Source organism: Scyliorhinus canicula, chromosome 8 (assembly GCF_902713615.1).
Source record: "Scyliorhinus canicula chromosome 8, sScyCan1.1, whole genome shotgun sequence".
In the NCBI taxonomy this organism is placed as follows: Eukaryota; Metazoa; Chordata; class Chondrichthyes; order Carcharhiniformes; family Scyliorhinidae; genus Scyliorhinus; species Scyliorhinus canicula.
Genome location: NC_052153.1, coordinates 185,809,041 through 185,829,424, shown reverse-complemented (window position 1 = coordinate 185,829,424; position 20,384 = coordinate 185,809,041). Strand labels below are relative to the sequence as shown.

At 49.8% G+C, this 20,384-nt stretch overlaps 1 protein-coding gene across 8 annotated transcripts in view; it reads left to right on the top strand.

Annotated features, from left to right (window-relative positions):
• Window positions 1-20,384, top strand: part of palld (palladin, cytoskeletal associated protein) — a 499,404-nt gene that overhangs the window by 350,457 nt on the left and 128,563 nt on the right. The window contains exon 1 of one of the 8 annotated variants that reach the window (XM_038805835.1): window positions 18,737-18,891. The exons of the other annotated variants lie outside the window; for them this stretch is intronic. The gene's annotated coding sequence lies outside the window, so the exon portion shown is untranslated. Of the gene's footprint in view, window positions 1-18,736; window positions 18,892-20,384 lie in introns of those variants that run through there. 8 annotated transcript variants of the gene reach the window in all.

Sequence of the window (20,384 nt, the reverse complement as noted above, 5' to 3'; positions counted from 1 at the left end):
CTCAACAGAGCAGGACGATTTCTGATTTCGTCCAGTTGTCCCTTGGAGCAGACTTGCGTCGGCCTCACTGGGTTGGAAAGGAAAAAGGACTACTGGGAATGTGAGGCCTATGCATGCATTGGCGCTTGTCTGTGTGCTGTGTGCAGTTGCGCTTGCTTGTGTCTCTGTGTTCATATGTTTGTGTGTGAATCCCCCTGTGTGCATGAGAGAAGTTTGAATTTGATGTTCATAGAATCCCCACAGTGCAGAAGGTGGCCATTTGGCCCATCGAGCCTGCACCGACCCTCCGAAAGAATACCCTCCCGAGGCCCATTCCCCCACCCTATCTCCGTAACCCCACCTCACCTGAACCTATTTGAACACAAAGGGGCAATTTAGCATGGCCAATCCACCTAACCCACCTTTGGACTGAGGGAGGAAACCGGAGCACCCGGAGGAAATTCACGCAGACACGGGGAGAACATGCAAACTTCACACTGGCAGTCACCCAAGGTCTGAGTTGAACCCAGGTCCCGGGCGCTGTGAGGCCGCTGTGCTAACCACCGTGCCAGCGCGCCAGCGTCTTTTGATTTGAAAAGACACGACACAAATGCAAATACATCTGTTTGAAATTATTGCTGCACGCGCTCTTTCCCATGTCTATGAGGCAACTCATTTCTTCCACTTACAGAGAAAAACTTATGGTCAGTAAATAACACGTTGGGCTGCAGCATATGAGTAATCTGGGACATGGCAGTGGTTGAGTGTCGCGTGCTTGGCAGGAATAGCTGACCTTGGGCTTATGGTTCCTCAGGGCTGCCCACTGTTCGGGTTTTCCTCGTCAGAGGGCACAGGTCTGAACGAAGCAAGGGCGAAGGGAGGCAAAACCTTTCCATGAAGCGAGTGGTCAGGACCTGGAATGCGCTGCCTGAGAGTGTGGTGGAGACGGGTTCAATCGAGGCACTCGAGAGGGAATTGGATCATTATCTGAAAGGGGAGAATGTGCATGGCTACGGGGAGAAGACAGTGAATTGGCACTGGTGGCATTCTCCATCAGAAGAGCCGGCACAGAAACAGTGGCTCCAGTGGCCTCCTCCTGTGCTGTAACCATTCTATGAACCCATATCTGGGTCTCTTGTAGACAATTTGATGGAGATCTGTTGCTGTGACAAGTCAACAAGATGGTGCTGGTGGCTTCCCATGGCTACAAGGATGGTGAACTGGATGGACCTTGGCCTCCCCGAACAGGCGCCGGAATGTGGCGACTAGGGGCTTTTCACAGTAACTTCATTAAAGCCTACTCGTGACAATAAGCGATTTTCATTTCATTTCATTTCATTTTGACTAGCGATTCCCGATCTACTCTTTGATGTTTCCTTAACAAACATAACTTACCGCAGCACGGTAGCATTGTGGATAGCACAATCGCTTCACAGCTCCAGGGTCCCAGGTTCGATTCCGGCTTGGGTCACTGTTTGTGCAGAGTCTGCACATCCTCCCCGTGTCTGCGTGGGTTTCCTCCGGGTGCTCCGGTTTTCTCCCACAGTCCAAAGATGTGCAGGTTAGGTGGACTGGCCATGATAAATTTCCCTTAGTGTCCAAAATTGCCCTTAGTGTTGGGTGGGGTTACTGGGTTATGGGGATAGGGTGGAGTTGTTGACCTTGGGTCGGGTGCTCTTTCCAAGAGCCGGTGCAGACTCGATGGGCTGAATGGCCTCCTTCTGCACTGTAAATTCTATGATTCTATGATGTGGACTGGGTGTTAGCCTGACTCAGGAAACCATTGGATAAAGTGGATGGGGTCGCTAGTTCCACTCCACTTGCCCCTCTGGATGTTAGCCGTTGTATTCAGAGGCCACGGAGCTTCCACTCTGTCTCACCAGGGATGTCAAGAGTGGGGTTCAAACCCATAACCTGCTGACTGAACCAAATGTCTCTCCAATCTTCTCAAGAATTGGGATCTGGATATTGAATTCATGTTTTTAAATTGAAACGTTTCAGTTTATTGTTTTCTTCAATGGGAAGAACTTGCATTAATTACCTTGCACCTTATCCTTTGCCTTGGAATTGTCATAATATCCACTCATGTATATCATGAGCTGCAGACAGGCAGTGATTGACACACAGGATAACCAATGAACACACACGACACAGAACAACCAATCACCAGACAGGACACCACCACCATAAAGCCCACAGGGCATTAAGGCTCTCTCTCTCTCTCTCACAGGACACGGCTAGGGAGATAGTCGCAGTGCACAGGCCAATGCACATCATCACCATGTGATAGAGAGCTAGCCTGGTCAAGCCAGTAGGAGGCTATCAGTTAGGTTAAGAGAGTGTCAACCCACAGCAGATTATGTACAGCAATCAAAAGGTTCAATAAAACAGTGTAGGACCATCTCCTGCGTCGGAAGCCTGTTTCTCGTTTTACTGCATCCAGTTGCAGTCGATGTTAGACCAACACAGATAACACATCAGGAAATAGCAGATTCAGGTGTAATATGATCAACCTTCAGACGTAGCAATGTACAGTCTGATTATTCCCACTTGCACTGGAAATCAATCTCAATAGATGTGTGATGAAGTAAAACACTCTGAAGGCTGCTTAAGGTCCTTGATTCCAATTCTCTTCCCACACCTAGATGTGAGGTGGTTAAGTTAAGGAAAACAAATCTGTTCCCTGAAATTGTGACCTTTCTCTGGACCGGCAAAATAGTGGCAGCATTGACCGCTCGTGCGTCCACACACATTGCCCCCAGTCCCGAATAACGCCCCCCTCTGCCCGCCGTTCGGACCTCCCCCGACTGTGGTGGCCCCGGACTGAGCCCGCAGGTGCCTCACAAGGATCCCGGGCGGTGGGACCATGTTAGAACCACGGCGTCAGGAATCCGGCCGGTCGGGGACAGATCATCGTGGGGTGGGCCTCGGGCAATGGCCTGAGGTGGTGGATATTCGGCTCAGCGTACTCCACAAGTAAGCCAATTTTCAGAGGGGGGGGGGGGGGGGGGGGGGGGGGGCCGAGAATTTGAAAACCGGCACCACTTCCGATTTCACCGCCAAAACGGATTCTCCGTCCTGTCGCCAAGCGCCCCGTCGCCGAATGTGATATCGGCGTCGGGGGGGTGGTGGAGGGTCCAGCACCCCGTCTCTCACAGACTTGAGTGCAAAATTGCATAAGGATAATCGCGATCTGCAGGGGAGGGATAGTGGCCGGGATTCTCCGCCCGTTGCCACACAGCGACCAGAAATTCCCGCCTGAGGTCATGGTCCGCGACCTGCCTGTGGCGATCTTGCGGTGGGTGGGACGGAAGAACCCACGTGATCAGCGCAGTGAATGCGTTCAAGTTGAAAATGGGCCTGTGGTCCACCCAGTTTAAGGAACAAAATTACTGAGCACTTCGCAAATCTGGAGAAAATCCAACAACAGATCAAGCGGAAAGTGTTCCCTCCAAACAAATGCTGTGACCACCCGAACAAATTGGAGAAGGAAATTCAACCGACGATTTAAGGAGTTAGAAAAGATGGAAGTCAAGATGGAAGACATCACTGGGATGAATTCTCCGCTTCCCCAGCCACCCCACGCTGCCGGAAAAACTGCGGGGGGCGCACTGCCGTCAGGCCGGAGAATCCCACGATGAAGAATACAGCCCCGTATGTTTGTCTCAAATCCTTTCCTTAAAGTGGACATCAGAGAACTGACAGCACAATTTTAGCAGGTGTTTGAACAAAGCAGTGGACGTGACCTGGACATCATCACCATGCAAAATAACATGGAGCTGAAAGTTAGGTCAAGGGACAAAGACTTTTGGGGGCTTGTAAACAGAAAGGAGTACCCCCTTCTGACATCCTGTGCACTCGAGGTGGAGGCCTACTGTGGTTCCACATATTTCATTGGGATGGCCTTTTCCCAGGTGAAAATCCAAAGTACCATAGAATAGAACTGAAGAATCACTTCAATGCAGAAGGACGCCATTCGACCCATCGAGTCTGCACTGACCGTCTGAAAGAGTGCCCTACCGAGGCTCACTCCCCCACCCTATCCCTGTAGCCCACCTAACCTGCAAATCCCTATACACTAAAGGGCAAATTAGAATGGCCAATCCACTTAACCTGCACATTTTTAGACTGTGGGAGGAAACCAAAGCACCCGGAGGAAACTCACGCAGACACGGGGAGAAAGTACACACTCCACACAGACAGCAACCCAGGGCCAGAATTGAACTTGGATCTCTGGCCCTGTGAGGCAGCAGTGCTAAGCACTGTCATCGGGTCCAAGTATCGCATTCGTCTCACAGATGCCCATCTGATGGACTGTATGAGACTGGCCATCTTAGACTACGATCCAGACTTCACAGCAGTCACAGATAGTGTGCAAGCACAGGTGTCACACTAAGAATAATTATTATGCATCGCGAACGTTTCGGGGTTTTAGTAAAGCCGAATTTGTAAGAGCAGATCTTCTGCTGCATTAAGATTCTAAAAGTGATCTTGTGCTTAAAAAGCTTGGGGATCACTGATCGAACCCTATCCTTCTATTTCTTTCTCCCTCATGTAAGTACCTAACGTCCTCTTAAATGCATCAATGCTATCCACCTGAACAAATGTGGAACATGCTTCCACATTCTGACCTCTCGCTGGCTAAAGCAATTTCTCCTGAATTTTCTATTGTATTTATTACTGACGACTTTATATTCATGGCCTCTAGTTTTGACCTCTGCCACACAAGTGGAAACATCTTCTCCATTTCTGCCCCATAAAACCGCTTCATAGTTTTAAGCACCTCTATTAGGCCGCCCCTCAATCTTTACTTTCCTCGTTCAGTCTTTCCTAATAGTCAGAACCTTTCAGTTCTGGTATCATCATCGTAAATCTTTTTTGCCCTTTTTTCCAGTGCCTCCATATCCTTTTTGTATTATTCACTTGAGGATTGAACCCACACGCTGTGTAAAGACGGATAACTAAAAGCACTATATCATTCATATAAAATTCCTGCGTCTGCTGCTTCAATGAAGTTTTTAACCCTCCCTTACTGTGAATGTTAAATAGCAGCCAATGTAAAATTCGTTTTTCTCAAAACAAAATACTTCTCTTAAAAAATGTGATTAATTCCCATCTGCAACAGTTTCACATCAAAATCACAGAGCTTGGGGTTTTTCTGGGTATTTTAAAGTCAGCAATGAACCAGGATTGCAACCAGTGTTAAAATAGTATCATTAGCAAAAATATAAGCCATTCAATCAACTCAACAAATATGGGTGTGTGTTTGTGCATTTGTGTGTCTGCGTTAGTGTGTGTCTGTTCATGTGTGTGCATTTGTGCGTGTGTGCATTAGTGTGTGTAACTGCTCATGTGTCTGTGTACATTTGTGTGTATGTTAGTGTGTGTGTCTATTCATGTGTCTGTGTGCATTTGTGTGTGTGTGCGTTAGTGTGTCTGTTCAAGTGTGTGTGCATTAGTGTGTGTGTCTGCTTGTGTGTGTGCATTTGTGTGTGCATTAGTGCATTTGTTCGTGTGTGTGTGTGCGCGCGTTAGTGTGTGTGTCTGTTCATGTGTGTGTGTTTGTGTATGTACATTTGTGTGTGGGTGAGTGTGCATTAGTGTGTGTGTCTGTTCATGTGTTTGTGTATGTGCATTTGTGTGTCTATCAGTGTTTGTGTCTGTCTGTGTGTGTGCATTTGTGTGTGTGTGTGTGTGTGTGTAAAATGTACTTTTCAGAGGAACCACTTTTGTAATGGAAGTGGAACCTGCGGGCATTTTATTGCACCTCCAGATCCTACAGATTGCAATGACATGAATGGTTTGTTTTTTGCTGGATCTAGTAGTTGGCCAGACATCGAGTGGGGTGCATGGTCCTCTATTCAAATAAAAGAAAGATGTTGCTATTACGTATGTAGACAAGGCCGTGTCTGTCCTCTCAGGTATACATAAACACCGCATGGTCTAGTGGAGCATGGGAGTTCTTCCCGGTGTCCTGAGCAATATTTAGCCCTCAGTCACGAACACCAAAACAGATTATCTGGCCCACCATCACAATGCTGTTTGTGGGAGCTTGCTGTGAGCAAATTGACTGCCGTGTTTCCGACATTACAACATTGACTACACTTCAAAAAGTACTTAATTGGCTGTAAAGTGGCCTGGGACAATTATGAGGTTGACAAGGGCATAATATAAATGCGCATCTATTTTTGTATTTCACAGCCAGAGGCACTTGAAAGCCAACAATTTTCGATTGTAGTCAGCGTTGTAATATAGGGAAACAGTTTTCCAAATTGACAGCAATTACTATTACACATTGCTCATTTTTCATGATAAACTTCACTTATTCGACCTGGACCTCCTGTCAAAAACCTTGTGAGAAAGTTGAATCCAACTCCATCTAGTTCCCCCCCCCCATTGGATACTTTCTTCCCTCCGGGAAATTGGATTGAAATATCACTGTTTACGATCTTGAACTGTCCGCTGCAGCCTTTAGGCAAAGCAGTCCAGTTTACTGATGCTCGTTCTGATGGGAGAGGTTTACTCTTATTATGCACACAGCCTGCAGCACATTGCTGCCGTCTGACGGACAGTGCTGTGGGTTCGCCAATTCGAGCGAATGAGTGTCTTCATCCGCTTTCAGAGGAGATGTTAAACCAAGGGCCCCTCCCCCCCCCCCCCCCCCCCCCCCGCAAAAGAAAGAAAAACTTAAATTTATATTCACGACCACCTGCAATCTCAAGGCACTTCACAGAATTGTTACGGTGCAGAAGGAGGCCATTTGGCCCGTCGTGTCTGTACTAGCTCACCAAATGAGCACCATGACGCAGCGCCATTCCCCTCCCTCTTCCCTGTACCCCTTCACTTTGCTCCTATTGGAAGAATCATCTCGAATGCCTCGATCGAACCTGCCTCCACCACACGTCTAGGCCGTGCATTCCGGACCCCAGCCGCTTGCTGTGTGAAAGAGAGGTTTTTTTTTTCTCACCACGCATTTGCTTCTTTTGCAAATCACTTTAAAGCTGTGACCTCTCTTTCTTGATCCTTTCACAAGTGGGAGCAGTCCCCCCCCCCCCCCCCCCCCCACCCTCTCGTCTGTCCAGCCCCCTCGTGATTTTGATCATCTCTATCAAACCTCCTCTTATTCTTCTTCTCCACCAGGAGAACAGTGCCAACCTCTCCAATCCATCCTCATAACTGAAGTTTCTCACCCCGGAACCATTCTGTAAACCTCATCCGCACCCTCTCTCCAATGTGTTCTCATCCTCCCTTTAATGTGGATCCCAGAACTGTACACAATATTCCAGATGAGGTCGAACTAGTGTCTTATATAAATTCAGCGCCAGCTCCTTGCTCTTGTACACTGTGCCCTTATCAATAACGTCCAGAATACCACATGCACATACACAGCAAAGTCTCTCTGCTCCTGCACCATTTTATGGTTTAATTTATATTGGCTCTGCATGGTCTTCCTACAAAAATGCATCACCCCACACTTCCCAGCTTTGAACTTCATCTGCCATCCATCTGCCCACTCCACCCACTTGTCCATGTCCTTTTCCAGCTCTACACGGTCCCCTTCACAGTTTTCAATTCTTCCAAGTTTCATATCTTTAAACCTAATCAGATGTCGTCACTGTTGTAGTGCAGGATACATGGAAATCTATTGCACACAGCAAACTTGGCAAACAAAAATGTGACATTGACCAGTCTGCCCCCCCATCCACCACCTTAAATGTTCTCTCCCTCCACCACCGACACACTGCGGCAGCCGTGTGTACCGTCTACCAGACGCACTGCAGCAACTCACCAATGCGTCATCGACAGGGGAAAGCTGTGCAAATTTACATTAAGAAAAGAAAAAAGAAAAAAAAAGAAAAAAGAAAAATAAAAAGTGGGTTTCCTCCGGGTGCTCCGGTTTCCTCCCACAGTCCAAAGATGTGCAGGTTAGGTGGATTGGCCATGATAACTTGCCCTTAGTGTCCAAAATTGCCCTTAGTGTTGGGTGGGGTTACTGGGTTATGGGGATAGGGTGGACGCGTTGACCTTGGGTAGGGTGCTCTTTCCAAGAGCCGGTGCAGACTCGATGGGCCGAATGGCCTCCTTCTGCACTGTAAATTCTATGAATTCTATTCTATGACAGCACCTTCCTAACCACGACCTCTACCACCCAGAAGGACAAGGACAGCAGGAACAAGGGAAGACCACCTTCTGTAAGTTTCCCCCTTCAAGACACTCACCATCTACCAAGCTGTTGCTTCACTGATGCTGCATCCAACCCCAAGTTTGAAAATCTCCCCCGTTTTGATTCTGGGCACTGCTGTTGGTCAGCACAACATAACCTTTCCACCCTTCTCCCACCCATTCATTGGCAAGGATGGAAAACTGGCTGTCAGACCTAAACAAAGAGTAGGAATAAATGGATCTTCTCCTGAATAGCTGACAGTGACTTGTACTGCACCACGGGGATGGGTATTGGAACCTCAGCTAGTTACAGTACATATTTGTGGTGAATGTAACTTAGTAATTCACACTGTATTTACCAATACCATTGTAAGCGCAGTAGCATTATCCGACCACTAGGGGGAGTAGCTCTGGGAATGCTCAGGAGTTTGTATAGGGCTCCACCCTTGGCTCCGCCCATGACTCCTCCCCCGGACTGCTGTATAAATACCCTTGTCCAGAGCCAGCCTGCAGTTCATTGAGAGTTCAACGGGTAACAGGCTGGCTCTGTAGTAAGTAGATTAAAACCACTGTTCATATCTTAAAGCACGTGTCTAGTGAATTGATGGTTCTATCAATATTAATGATTTTGATGAGGGAACTAAATGTAATATATTATACATGACTAAATGAAGATGATACAAAGCTGGTTGGGAGGGTGAGCTGTGAGGAGGATGCATAAATGCTTCAGTGGACAATTTGAGTGAGTGGGCAAATGCATGGCAGTATAATGTTGATAAATGTGAGGTTATCCACTTTGGAAGCACAAACAAGAAAGGTAGATTATTATCTGAGTGGCTGTAGATTAAGAGAGGGGAATATGCAATGAGACCTGGGTGTCCTCATACACCAGTTGCTGAAGGTAAGCATGCAGGTACAGCAGGCAGTAAAGAAGGCTCATGGTATGTTGCCCTTCATTGCGAGAGGATTCGAGTACAGGAGCAGGGATGTCTTGCTGCAATTATACAGGGCCTCAGTGAGGCCACACCTGGAGTATTGTGTGCAGTTTTGGACTCCTTATCTGAGGAAGTGTGGTGGTATGGATATGAGCACTGCCATTGGTGCAGAGCACTGGCTTCCCATTGGCTCTGGCTGATCATGTGCCTCTCGTCCGATTGGTTGGGACTAGTCATGTGACTGCTCTCCAATTGGTCAAGAGGCAAGTAGGCCCCGCCTCTGAGGCGGGATATAAGTACCCAGAGTTCCCGGCGGTCGGCCATTCTCTGTAGTCGACCACTGGGCTAACAACTAGCCGATTAAAGCCACAGTTCGGATCCTAAATGTGTCTCGAGTCGAATTGACGGTACATCAGGAAGGATATTCCTGCTATGGAGGGAGTGCAGAGGAGGTTTACCAGGCTGATTTCTGGGATGGCGGAACTGATGTAAGAGGGAGTTTGCGTCGGTTAGGATTGTATTTACTGGAGTTCAGAAGAATGAGGCGAGATCTCACGGAATTCTAACAGGACTGGACAGGGTAGATGCAGGAAGGATGTTCCCGATGGTGGGTCTGTCTAGAACCAGGAAACAGTCTAAGGATACGGGGTAGACCATTTAGGACTGAGGTTTAAAAAATCATGGGTGGGATTCTCCCGTACCCGGCGGGGTGGGGGATCCCGGCAGGATGGAGTGAACCACTCTGGCGTCGGGCCGCCCCAAATCCTCCGCACCTTCAGGGGCTAGGCCTGCCCCGGAGTGGTTGGCGCCTGCCGGCCGGCGGGATAGGGGCCTGGCGCCACGCCAACCGGCACTGAAGGGCCTCCGCCAGCCGGCGCGAGTCGGTGCATGCGCGGGAGCGCCAGCGCATGCTGGCATCATCCCCGTGCATGCGCACATAAAGTCACTTCTGCACCGGGAATGGTGGATGACCATGGCCTCCAGTGCAGAAGAAATAGAGTGCCCCCACGCCACAGGCGTGGTGGACCCCGACCGCGGGCCAGGCCACCATGGGGGCACCTCCCGGGGCCAGGTCCCCCCGCGGCCCCCCAAGAACCCCGGAGCCTGCCCATGCCACCAGGTGCCGTCGGTAAGGGACCAACTCCAATTTACGCTGGCGGGACCGGCATAGAACGGGCGGGACTTCGGCCCACCGCGAGCTGGAGAATCCAGAGAGACCCGGAGGCCCATTGAGTCGCGCCGGATCCCGCCGTTCTCCGAGGCGGGCGGCGCGAGTCACGTCACGCCGGTTTTTGGGGGGTGGGAGAATTGGGAGGACGGCAGGGGCGGGATTCACGCAGATCCCCGCCGATTCTCCTACCTGGCGGGGGAGTCGAAGCGTCTCGCCCCATTTCTTCACCGAGAGAGTGGTGAGCCTGTGGAATTCACTAGCACCGAAAGCAGTTGAGACCTAAATAATAATAATCTTTATTGTCACAAGTCGGCGTACATTAACGCTGCAATGAAGTTACTGTGAACAGCCCCTAGTCACCACATTCTAGCGCCTGTTCAGGTACACAGAGGGAGAATTCAGAATGTCCAATTTACCTGACAGCACGTCTTTCGGGACTTGTGGGAGGAAACCAGAGCACCCGGAGGAAACCCACGCAGACACAGGGAGAACGTGCAAACTCCATGATGTACCATCAATTGAACACGAGACGAGTTGCTGAACAAAAGTATGGCTTTAATCTACTAGATGTTAGCCCTGCGGTCGATTACAGTAGAAGGACGACCGCCGGGCATTCTGGGTATTTATACCCCGCCCTGGAGGCGGGGTTAACTCAGCCTCTCGACCAATCGAGGAGCCGTCACATGACTGGCCTCAACCAACCGGTCGAGAGGTACATGACCGACCAGGGCCAATGGTAAGCCGGTGTTCTGCACCAATGGCAGGCAGCTATGCTAATCATACCACCACACTCCACACAAAGAGTGACCCAAGCCGGAAATCAAACCTGGGACCCTGGAGCTGTGAAGCATTTTACGCTTTCAAGAAGCAGTTAGATATCGCACTTGGGGCGAAGGGGATCAAGGGATATGGGGGGAAGGCAGGAACAGGCTATTGAGTTGGAGGATCGCCCATGATCATGAGGAAAGGCAGTGCCGAATGGCCCCCTCCTGCTGCTATTTTCTATTGTCCATGACAGTTGATGATGCTGCATGCATGCACACCTGGAAGCAATGTAACCACAACAGCATTTTGAAGCCTAACAGGCCGCCCGTGTGAGGATGGTTAAATATCGTTCTGGTGGAATAGGAGGATCTGGGGAAGAATTAGAAGCTTTTTTAACTGCTTTCAGTTGAAGAGGTCAAATCATCAGAACCTCTCCCTGGTATTACAGCGTTGTAACTCTCTCCATTATTCAAGACCTATTACCCATTTTTTTAATTGAGTGGTTTAGATGGAGGAAACAGATTAATCATGTCCTGTCATGTTCCTGCCTAGGCAGCCCTTCAAAATCTAACCTTTCGTCTTTCAACTACTGCCTCAGTGTCTCTTGCTCCATCTGTACATTATGTTGTTGAGAGGTGGTTAGTCAATTCAGGGACTATACCTATACAGAGGATGCAGGAGATGCTGTAACTTCCATCTATCTTCTCACTTGAAAGATCAGCCAGGAGAGAAATATTTTATTATTTCGCAGAATATGGGTGTCGCTGGGCTGGGCCAGCCATCGTTGCCCATCCCTAATTGCCCTTGAACTGAGTGGTTTGCCATTTCGGAAGGTAGTTAAGAGTCAGCCATGTTGCTGTGGGTCTGGAGGCACATGTAGGCCAGACCGGGTAAGGGCGGCAGATTTCCTTCCCTAAAGGACATTAGTGAACCCAGATGGGTTTTTACGACCATCGACAATGCTTTTGTGGTCACCTTTAGACTTTTAATTGCAGATTTTTATAATTGAATCTGCCGTGGTGGGATTTGAGTCACGGCCCCCAGAACATTACCCTGGTGGTTAGTAAAGGTTAACAGTGGGGATCAAGGGTTATGGGGAGAAGGCAGGAGATTGGGGATGAGAAACATATCAGCCATGATTGAAAGGTGGAGCAGATTCGATGGGCCGAGTGGCCTAATTCTGCTCCTGTGTCTTATGGTCTCTAGATTATCAGTTCAGCGGCAATACCACTTGGCCACCACCTCCCCTAAATTTGGAATAGTCAAGTTTGGGCTTAAAAAGACATGCATGAAGCTTTTAATAGCAGATGAGCTGTGACAGGGGTGGAGTCGGACAATGTTATGGAGATGGAAATAGGTGGGCCTGGGCAGCGGGCGGAGAATCCAGTTTCCAGCATGGAATCGGCATGGTTCCCCGATTCTGCGGGCCCCGAGAAGCGGCGTACCCCGAGAGCACGCCGCGCCGTGTATCGCCTACCTGCAGCCATTGCTGGAGGCTCGCTCCGTCATTCCCACCCCAGACCGGCCGAAGTCCCGACAGCATAGATCTAACATGGTCCTACCGGTTGGAATACTAGCGTGGCGGCTGCGGACTCAGTCCGCGGCCGCCATGGTCGGGGGCGGGCCAATCGGCAATACGGCACCATGCTCATTTTGGGCGGGCGGTCAGGATCAGGCGCGCAGCCGATCGGGGCACTATTGGTAAAGTCCAGTTCCGAGGTCCGAGTCCGTCATGGAGCACAATGCAGCCGCTGGAGGCCGCCATCGTGCGCATGCGCGGCCTCTGACCCTGAAGTGCGGGGGCCCGTACCTGCTGCTAATTTCACGATGGTTCACTGCTCGCCCCCTGCAGGGCTATGAATATGTGACCCTTTCACACCAGTTTTTCTGGCGTGAAAGGCCACGGTTTTCACGACGGCTTGGGGACAGAGTCCCTAAAAAAATGACTATCTGATTAGTCCCACACCCCTCCACTAAGTGTTTATCAAATTGCTTTTTGAGGTTGACTGTTGAATTTGTTTCCACCACCCTTTCAAGCAACGCGCTAAATATCATAACAACTCGGATTCAAATGAGAAAAAAATTCTCCTCTTCATCCCGCTGGCTTCGATCCGAGACTTCTGGCCCCTTGCCACTGGGATCAGTTTGAAAAGGGAGAACTCTAGCTATCGGGAAAGTGCAAGGGGAGTGGAACTAATTGAATAGGTTTTGCAATGAGGCGCAAACAGATCAAATAGCCTCCTTCTCCGCCGCGTAATTCAATATTGATGCAAAGTGAGAAAGATTTGCAGCTTCCCTCCACTTTCCCCATTTGTTTTACAGCCAGGCACATTGCAACGCAGCTCATTTCTTCCCAAACTGCAAATATGACCTTTGCCACACTCTAGGCAATTAAACATGTTAAACGGCGTGACACACCGATCGGGATTAAAACATCGGAATTTAGGGAACGGCAGCTGATTGGGGATTTTACGTCCCTCTTTGTTTTTCAAACGTCCAGTCGGGGCGAGACGTAGGAGGGGAGAGAAAGGCAGAAAAGAGGAAAACAGGTCACGGTCCGCAAAAAGGAAAGGCGCTCCTTAAATGGGCAGGAGCGTTGTTTAAAATCGGATTATGTTTGGGGGGGGAAAAAAACAACAAAGGAGGCTGAGTCAGGCTGACCTGCCGGTGCCAGACTTTGGGGGATTGTCCAGAATGTTTGAACAAAACTGTTTCAGCCGGCTACCAAATAAGGAGTTGATCCAGAGCCTTTCAGAATAGTAGTAATTCCACACAAACCACTCTGCATTAAACACAGATCCAACTGTTCCCAGCAATGCTGGGAGTCTTAACATTGTGTGACTTGATGGATTAATATCCCTCACGTTGGTGTGGTGCGGGAGGGGGGAGGAGGGCTTGACCTTATTTCCTTCCCTCACCTTTCGCTAGGTTTTCTCTGATTTCTCCCCAGGGAATTTAAGAAACTTTTTTGAGTCATTTAATTGCTTTATGACATCGTAGTTACAACACAGAAACAAGTCACTGGGCATTGCTGGCCCTGATTCCAGTCGAGTTTGCCTCCTTCCACTTTGCTTCATCTAAATCAGTCGACATATCCATCTGTTCCTTTCTCCTTGGTGTCTTCATCCAGCGTCCCCTTAAATGCATGTGGGGGCTGGTTTAGCTCTGTTGGCTGGATGGCTGGTTCGTCATGCGGAGAGAGGCCATGAGCGCGGGTTCAATTCCCGTACCGGCTGAGGTTATTTATGAAGGCCCTGCCTTCTCAACCCTGCCCCTCGCCTGAGGTGTAGCAATCGACAGGTTAAATCACCGCCAGTCAGCTCACCCCCCCTCAAAGGGGAAAGCAGCCTATGGTCATCTGGAACTATGGTGACTTTTATTTACTTACCTTAAATGCTTCCCCACCCCTTCAATTTGGGCAGCACAGTAGCACACGTGGCTAGCATTGTGGCTTCACAGCGCCAGAGTCCTAGGTTCGATTCCCCACTGGGTCACTGTCTGTGGAGCCTGCAAGTCCTCCCTGTGTCTGCGTGGGTTTCCTCCAGGTGCTCCGGTTTCCTCTCACAGTCCAAAGACGTGCAGGTTAGGTGGATTGGCCAAGCTAAATTGCCCCCCAGTGTCCAAAAAGGTTAGGAGGAGTTATTAGGTTATGGGGATAGGGTGGAAGCGAGGGCTTAAGTGGGTCAGTGCAGACTCGATGGGCCGAATGGCCTCCTTCTGCACTGTATGTTCTCTGTTCTCATTGATGGCTGTGATATGCAAGTTCCACTTTCCCACCAATCTCTTCAGATTGTGACTGGGGTCGGTACAGGTTCAACATTCCCTGGATGAGGGGTCAGCCAGTTATGAGTGAGGTGAGGAGAACTACATTCGCTCAGAGTTATGAACGTCTGGAATTCCCCACAGAGCCTGTGGCTGGTCAGTCACAAGGCAGACGTTGATGGATCTTCGGGCACTATGGGACAAGAGGGGTGTAAAGGAAGGCGGAGGTGGGGGTCAAAGATCAGCCATGATCTTTTTTTAATGGTGGGGCATGCTCGAAGGGCCCGAAGGCCGACCCCAGCTTCTAATTCTTATGTTGCCATGGATGTATGGACTGACTATTCCTTATTTAGTGACACTGGTTTAGGTCGCCCACGACAAGTTAGGTGAACGAAGTGACATCAGTGGAAATCGAAGATACTTAAGCAAAAATGCCGTCTTTTGAAAGTGGAGCAGTTGGCAATCCAGTAAGAAATAAAGCAAAGGAAACTTATCAGATTCAACCAGAATATTATTACTCGTATTTATACAACAGCCCAGCACCTCCAGCGTCCACCATTCAAAGGAGAACAAAGAACAAAGAAAAATTACAGCACAGGAACAGGCCCTTCGGCCCTCCAAGCCTGCACCGATCCAGATCATCTATCTAAACCTGTCGCCTATTTTCTAAGGATCTGTATCCCTCTGCTCCTTGCCCATTCATGTATCTGTCTAGATACGTCTTAAATGATGCTATCGTGCCCACCTCTACCAGCAATGCTTTCCAGGCACCCACCACCCTCTGCGTAAAGAACTTTCCACGCACATCTCCCTTAAACTTTTCCCCTCTCACCTTGAACTCGTGACCCCTAGTAATTGAGTCCCCCACTCTGGGGGAAAAAAGCTTCTTGCTATCCACCCTGTTTACACCTCTCATGATTTTGTAGACCTCAATCAGGTCCCCCCTCAACCTCCGTCTTTCTAATGAAAATAATCCTAATCTACTCAACCTCTCTTCATAGCTAGCGCCCTCCATACCAGGCAACATCCTGGTGAACCTCCTCTGCACCTTCTCCAAATCATCCACATCCTTTTGGTAATGTGGCGACCAGAACTGTACGCAGTATTCCAACTGTGGGCGAAAAAAAGTCTTGTACAACTGTAACATGACCTGCCAACTCAAGTACTCAATTCATGGAACCAGATGGCCTGGTTCTGTGCTGGCTGGCTGCAATTGTTCACCAATTCCTTGGGCTTTCACCCATTCTATAGCTGCCAATTTAAATGTAAATGAACCTTGGACCTTAAGCAATGCCTTTCTTTGATTGGACGCCCGGACGATTGAAGGAACGGTATAAAGTGCAAACTGTTAATAATTGGCGTGTCAATCTCAGCTGAAGGTGAATCTAATTATAGGGTTAAACCCTCGGGCAGGCCCCGAGCAACGTACTCTCCACCTTTCCAGACCTACATTCTGTACCTGGCAGGTACAGCAGCTTTGGCCATGTTACTGCACTCAGTGCCCACAAACTGGGTGCCCAGGCTTCACCTGGGCCGCAGAGAGGAAAGGAAGAAAGGCCTTCCACTTCCAGCCGAGCCTTTCACTCCCCGAGCGCAAAGCAAAACCTTTTAACATCAATAAGACCATAAGACATAGAAGCAGAATTAGGCCACTCGGCCCATCCAGTAATGTATTTCTGAAGCTGAGATGCTGTTGTCATGTCCAGAAACACAGCGGGCAACTTTGGGCACAGCAAGATCCCACAATGTAGTGTCAACAAGGTCATCTGTTTCGCAATGATGTTGATGAGGGGCACATATTGGCCAATGCCCAAATCAGTGAAGACACAACAGATGATTGGCAGCATTGCACCCTGAGCGAATTATTGATATCGCTGTCACGATGGGGACAGCACGGTAGCATAGTGTTAGTACAATTGCTTCACAGCTCCAGGGTCCCAGGTTCGAATCCCGGCTTGGGTCACTGTCTGTGCGGAGTCTGCACGTTCTCCCCGTGTGTGCGTGGGTTTCCTCCGGGTGCTCCGGTTTCCTCCCACAGTCCAAAGATGTGTAGATTAGGTGGGTTGGCCGTGATAAATTGCCCCTAGTGTCCAAAATTGCCCTTAGTGTTGGGTGGGGTTATTGGGTTATGGGGATAGGGTGGAGGTGTGCGGTTGGGAGGGCGTTCTTTCCAACAGCCGGTGCAGACAAGATGGGCCGAATGGCCGCCTTCTGCACGGTAAATTCTATGAATCTATGTATGATATCTGATCCAGCCAAACTGCACCTGCGACATCAGAATTATTAGGCTATTTAGATATATTTGCTTGAATCTGTAACGAATACTGGCTAATTCAGGATATAATCGTATTTATTATCGACCCATTAGCCCCATAAGCTCAGCTGCCTGCATTCTAACTCACACCGAGTCCCCCTCACCTATCACCCCTGTGCTCACTGGCCTACACGGACTCCCATCCAATCACCCCTCCATTTTACAATTCTCACCCTAGTTTTCCAATCTCATCCACAGCCTCGCCTCTCCCTGCCCCGTAACCAACGCCAGCCCGACAGGCCTCCCAGGTTTTCTGCGCTTCCCTACTCCCGATTTCGTCCACATCCCCAACTTCCATCGCCCTGCTGGCATCGGCCGTGCTTTCTGCTGTCTGGATCCTTAAAATCCTGAGTTCCCTGCTTAAACCTCTCCACCTCTCCACCCCTCCCTCTCTCTCTCTCTCTCTCTCTCTCTCTCCCCTCATCATCCTTTCGGACACTCTTTGACCAAGGTTCTGCTGACCTCTTATGTCATTTGTGTGACACATTGGGCAGCACGGTAGCACAGTGGTTAGCACAATTGCTTCACAGCTTCAGGGTCCCAGGTTCAATTCCCGGCTTGGGTCACTGTGCGGAGTCTGCATGTTCTCCCCGTGTCTGCGTGGGTTTCCTCCGGGTGCTCCGGTTTTCTCCCTCAAGTCCCGAAAGACGTGCTTGTTAGGTGAATAGGACATTCTGAATTCTCCCTCAGTGTACCCGAACAGGCGCCAGAGTGTGTGGCGACTAGGGGCTTTTCACAGTAACTTCATTGCAGTGTTAATGCCAGCCTACTTGTGACAATAAATATTATTTTTATTATTTTATTATTATTGTTTGATAGCGCTCCTGTTTCACTCCATACAATGTGCTACACAAATGCAAGTTGTTGTTGCATTTGGTGGCTTTCTGATGCTTACTGTGGCCTCTTTTCAGCCCAGTGGATCAGACATTTGAAACGAAATGAAAATCACTTATTGTCACAAGTAGGCTTCAAATGAAGTTACTGTGAAAAGCCCCGAGTCGCCACATTCCGGCGCCTGTTCGGAGAGGCCGGTCCGGGAATCTCTCTCCGATGTCGGTATATCACTCGAGGGGCACTTGCTGCAATGGTTCACGCGTGTCGACCCGAGGGGTCACCCAACGACACCCTCAGTGGTCCACAAGGTCAACCTGAAGGTGCGCTGACTGCCCAAAGTAACGAAAGATTCACTTCCGCTATTAAGCGGACGGTTATCATCCACGTTGAAATGATTTCAAGCCGGGGAGAACAGGGGGGCGTGGGGGAGAGAGGGGGGTTGATTGAAAGGCAATGGTGTTAACCTGCCACTTGTCATTATGAAAATGAAAATCGCTTATTGTCACGAGTAGGCTTCAATGAAGTTACTGTGAAAAGCCCCTAGTCGCCACATTCCGGCGCCTGTCCGGGGAGGCTGGTACGGGAATCGAACCGTGCTGCTGGCCTGCTTGGTCTGCTTTAAAAGCCAGCGATTTAGCCCAGTGAGCTAAACCAGCCTCTTAGCTGCGAGGTTACAGGCTGAATGATCCTTGATTGTCAATAATTAGATGTGGTGAAAGAGCGGGACTTTGTGCAGAGCTGAGGCACTTTTATTTTGAAGTGATTGGCTGGGCTCCGGCTGCAGAATCACTGAGTCATGAAGCGGAATTCTGTCATTCTCTGACTAGTCTGTATATATTGTTGGATAACTGCTGGATTTGCTGCATTTGGCTTACATGTCTCAGTACTGCTGTGCTTTATTCTTACAACATCCTTTTGTGTGTGTGTCTGTGAGGGCATATAAGAGTTCTATTGAAGAGGAGGTGGAGGTAAGGAGCTGCGTTCTATTGAGACCATTTCACTTTCAGCCTTTATATATTTCTCTGGCAGCTGTAATACTCCATAGAGATGGGAGGTTTCTGGTTAAGGTCCCCCGGTGTAATGATGATGGGATTTTCCACATGCTTATCATAGTGTTAGCTCCTGAAGTCACTGCAGAGTGGTGGCGATCTGATAGCTGTGATTAGAAAATACGGGAGGCACTCATGTGGGTCACACAGAGCCATAGGCTGGTGAGAATAGATATGTTGCTGTTAAAGGTGTGCCCTCCCATTGGCAGGGCTAACACCCTGCCATGTCAAGATGTGAGGCATCCTGTCTGGAAGTCAGTTCACCCCATCCAAGATCGGTCTCAAGCTTAGTCTCCTCTGAAGACTTGAGATGCCCGCCGAAGACTTGAGGTGCCCTCTAAAGACTTACCTGGTGAAGTTGGTTATGTGTGTATATGTACAGTGTATGGGTAAATGTGACCCTCTTGGTCTTCTGCACAGGGACGCACTTCCGTAAGTAGCTGAAGAGACATGGCTACCAAATGTTTACACTCCCAACCCTGCAAGGGTGTCCTGCAGTCTCCAGGAATTAAATAATTAACCTGGACATTGCTGTAAGTAATTCTGGGACTATAATCAAGTGGGGCGAAGAAAACAAACTTGAATTTATATGGTGCCTGTCACGACCACCGGATATCTCAAAGCACTTCACAACTTACCCTAAATCTGTCATATAAATCAAGCTGCCGTATAAATCCTGCTAGGCGGGATTCTCCGCTGCCCGACGCCGAAATTGGGAACACCGATCGGGCGGAGGATAGCTACCGACGCGGAAATGGCGGCAGGCGCCGGTTTGGCACGGGTTGCGATGCTCCGCCCCTTCCAAATCGGCGCAGTGCGCGGCGCGTAGTTGCAACCGCGTCCGCATCTCATTATCGGGCCCGCCCACGATGCTCCGCCTCCGATGGGCGGAGTTCCCGACGGCGCGGGCCACATGTGGTCTCGACAATCGTGAACCTGGTGTGGTGGCGTACGGAGAGTGTCCTGCACCGCCATACTTCTCCGACAGTCGTGCCGCTGGCCGGCGGGGGGGGGGGGGGGGGGGGGGGGGGCTTCTGCCAGGGCTGGGGGGAGTAGTGAGCGGGTGGCCAGAAGGTGGGCTGTGGGTTCGGGGTGGACGGGTTGCGCGGTCCAGCACAAGCGGCGCCATTTTTCCTGGCGCGATCGGTGCGTGCGTGGGGGGGTGTCGGCGTGCGCGGCTGCAGCTTGTCATAAGCCCTGCGTGTGCCAAGCACGGAGTCAGCGATTCACCCACCGCTTTTCATGTGATCCGCGGGTGCTTCACGCGGCGCCGGTGCTAGCCCCTCACCAGTAACGGAATCGGGGCGGGTGTGACGACGACTTTTGCATCGTGGAACTCCACGGATCCTCCGGTGGGGTCAGCCCTTAATACGCCGGAGCGGAGAAACCCGCCCGTTGTTTTTACACATACT